We start from the raw sequence: 3,522 nt of genomic DNA, 5'->3' as shown, positions 1-3,522 counted from the left end.
GTGTGTGTAGGTTACGTCCTGTTTACCCAGTCACCCGTCAGGGGCACTGACTTCCTCCTGCCTCTTGGCGATTGTGCACAATGCTGCTGTGACCATGGGGTACAGATATCTCCCGGAGACCCCGTCTTCAGTTCTTTTGGTTTATACCCAGCAGTGGGATGGCTGGGTCGTGCGATGGTTCTGAATTTCAGTATTGTGAGGCGCCTCCATGCTGTTTTCCACAGCAGCTCGGCCATTTCTCATTCCCACCGGTGGGCGTGGGGGCTCCGACCTCTCCACCTCCTGGCCAGCACCTGTGATTCGTTTTCTTACTTTTGCCATTAGCCATCCTAACGGGTACGCTCAGCTCACTTTTGAGAAGAGAACCTTTACCTCTGAGCCACTAGATTATAAAGTCTGGCTGCAGTTAGTGATTTTTTAAAATGAGTATGGACTCCACCGAGGTCCGTCAAGTTTCCGTTCTTTGAAGGTCAGCAAGTCGGCGAGGGTCACCTCTGGACCCTCCGCTCTTAGGCGGCGTTTTCGTCCATGCCTTACGGGACATGTTCTGTGTCACCGGCCAGCGTTCTGAGTCCCGCTGCCGCCGTGCCCCGTGCTGGATGGACACTCGCCCCTGCGGCCACAGACCGGGACAGCGTGTCAAACAGAGGGAGGGTAAGAGAGAGCAGTCGAAAGCAAGGGAAATGAACCGATTCCCGAGCTTTCCCCCGGAAACCTGGGTCCTCTCGTTCCCTTCCTGTCTCTCCGCTCTCTCTCCATAAGCGACATTGTGTGAGTTCTCATCTCCTTTTAATTGGGTGAGTGAGTGTTGGATGTGAAAAGGATCAAATGAGGGTATAGATGAGCAAGCACTCGAGTTTGAAGCGCTACATCAAGGGGCGGGATTATGATTGATGTCCCATTGATCTCTCCGTACAGAAAAAGGTATGAGCCTCCTCCCGCGAGGTTTCCACGGCTGAGGGATGGCTGTGCCTGTCATCTCGCCAGCCCTCCTCCCTCCCTCTGCTGGGTCCAAAGCTCCGGCCCTGGAGATGTCATGGCCCTTGTGATTTATCTCCCGGTGGACCTCGCCACAAGTCAGAGGTTGCAGATCTGTCCTGAATCAGGAGCATGTGTTTAAACGCTATTTTTATTTTGTTGGCCACATGCAGAAACCAGGGGAGTTACCAACCCCGAACCAGAAATCCAGGTTTCGGCTGCTTCTGGCTTCCTACAGATCAGGAACAACACCTTTGGGTAAGGACCATTTTCTTTCTTTCCTTCTAATCCTCCATTTTGTCCCTTTTTCTGGCCTCGCCGTTGTCGTATGGGATCTTCAGTGTGACACTGAACAGACGCAGCCACCGACATGCTTGCTCCTGGTCTTGAAAGAAAAGCTTTCAAAACTTTATTAAGTGTTGGCTGTAGTTTTTTAATTTTTGACATACAGTATATACTTTATCATATGACATTCCCTTCTTTCCTAGTTTGCTAAGAGTTTTTAAAATCACGAATGATGAATTTTGTACAGCTATGCACCTATCGAGATGATACTATAACGTTATTTATTGATTTAAAAACGATTTTTACTAAGTTATAGCTAATATACAGTATTATATTCGATTCAGGTGTACACCATTCGTGTTTTAGAATATTAAATCCACATGCATCCCTAGAATAAACCAGCTTGGTCATTGAGAGTTATCCTTTTTATTTACTACCAGAATCAGCTTTGAAATTTCGCTTCGGAATTTTGCATTTATGTTCATAAATGTGATCGGTTTGTCAGGATTTGGTATAGCGACCTCACAGAATGAGTTTGGAGCATTCCTGCTTTTTAAGTTCTCTAAAGAGTTTGTGTAAAAGTTGCATCATTTGTGCTATAGATATTAAATAGAACTTCCCGGTGAGGACGATCTAGGCCTGGAGTTTACTTTGTGAGAGTTTTAAAATTATGGATTCGATTTATTTAATGATTATAGAACTAGGCAGATTTTCTATTTCTCCTTGTGTCATTTTTGGTGAGTTGTATTTTCCTAGGTATTTGTAAATGTCATCTAAGTTTTCACATTTATCAGTATAAGTTTGCTCGCATTGGTCTCTTATTTTCATCCTAATGACCGAATAACTGTATAGATGTTACCTTTTTCATTCCAGATGTTTATTTATTCCCTCCCATAGTTAGATTTCTTTCTGTCACCACATATTTGACCCCATTTACCTCGTCTACCTCCGCCTTCCCCCTCCCCCCTACCTTCTGGTAACCACTGGTCTATAGTCCACGTCCACGAGTCTCCGTCTGTCCTCTTTGTGTGTCGCTTGAAGGTCCTTATCCCACATATAAGTGATTTGCAGCTTTTTCTATCTGATTTATTTCGCTTAGCGGGATTATCTCGAGGTCCATCCACGCTGTCGCAAATGGCAGTATCTCATCTCTTCTTACGGCCGAGTCATATTCCATTGTGTGTACGTGCCACAGCTTCTTTAAGTTTTTGGCTTTTGGCCCTGCCTTTCGTATATTTGTTTTCTATTTTTAATTTCTGCTCTTCACTATCTCCTCTCTGTCTACTTTCTTCCGTTTACTGTGCAGTTTTTCTCCTTTAAGTTCTCGAGACGGATGCTGAGCTCATCGATTTGCTCGCTGTCTCTCCTCTTTCCCTTTAGAACCAACCTGAACAGCTTTTCGAATTAAGTTACGCTAAATTAAGTTGTGAATTGGAAAGACTTTCATCTTACCGCACATGAAGCTTAAACAACGTAGTAATTACTCGTTCTTTTAAAGGTTAACTAGAAGTCATTTTCTTGTCATTTCTTTATTTTCAAACTTTCTGTGTCATTTTGTTTCAGATAATTAGTTTTAAGTGTATGGAGCTGAATATTATTTGATAGATTCTGCAGTTTTTTTCTCTTTTTAGGATAATTTAACCAGTTCTTATTTATCGTAATTGTCGATACGTTTTAATATATCACCCTATCTTATTTTATATTTTATTTTCTCTCTTTTGAGGATCAGTCATTTCACTGTTTTATTATTTTTTCCGCCAGTAGTTTGAGATTAAGAAGTTATACATCTATTTCTATTTTTCTAGTAATTACCCTTAACTTTTGTTCATTGTCTAGAATTAGTCCTTTTTATTTTCTCCTGAATAAGATAAGAGCTTGCATATAATTTTTTCCTCCTCATTTCCTACCAGACGCCTTTTCACTCTTCACACTAACACACACCTCCCGAGTTGAAATCTTGGAATTTTTTTTAGCTCGAAGTTTTCAATATACATTTTTAAATATCACGCATCCCGAATTATTTAGACATATCATTTTTTTCTCCCTTCCATGCTGTCTGTTTCCTACATGCGAAACCCATGAGATGGTTGTTCTTTTTATTTTGTATTTTCTCATCACGGTCACCTGCATCTTATGTGGTCTACTGAAATTCACTGATTTTATCCGTTTCGATAGAGTAAATCCTTAACTAATTTGTTCAACAAAGATTTATGGATGGTAAACGCTCGGAGTCCTAGTATGTCTGAAAGTGTCTTTATT

At 41.9% G+C, this 3,522-nt stretch overlaps 1 long non-coding RNA gene across 1 annotated transcript in view; it reads left to right on the top strand.

The window, feature by feature from the left end:
- Positions 1 to 1,151: 1,151 nt before the first annotated feature.
- LOC111742277 overlaps positions 1,152 to 3,522 on the top strand; it is a 6,360-nt gene continuing 3,989 nt past the window's right edge. Inside the window, exon 1 of the long non-coding RNA XR_002781245.1 lies at positions 1,152 to 1,236. This is a non-coding gene — a long non-coding RNA (uncharacterized LOC111742277). The remainder of the gene's footprint in view (positions 1,237 to 3,522) is intronic.

Source organism: Pteropus vampyrus, unplaced genomic scaffold (assembly GCF_000151845.1).
Source record: "Pteropus vampyrus isolate Shadow unplaced genomic scaffold, Pvam_2.0 Scaffold90, whole genome shotgun sequence".
Lineage (NCBI taxonomy): Eukaryota > Metazoa > Chordata > Mammalia > Chiroptera > Pteropodidae > Pteropus > Pteropus vampyrus.
This window is presented reverse-complemented; position numbering and strand designations above follow the sequence as displayed.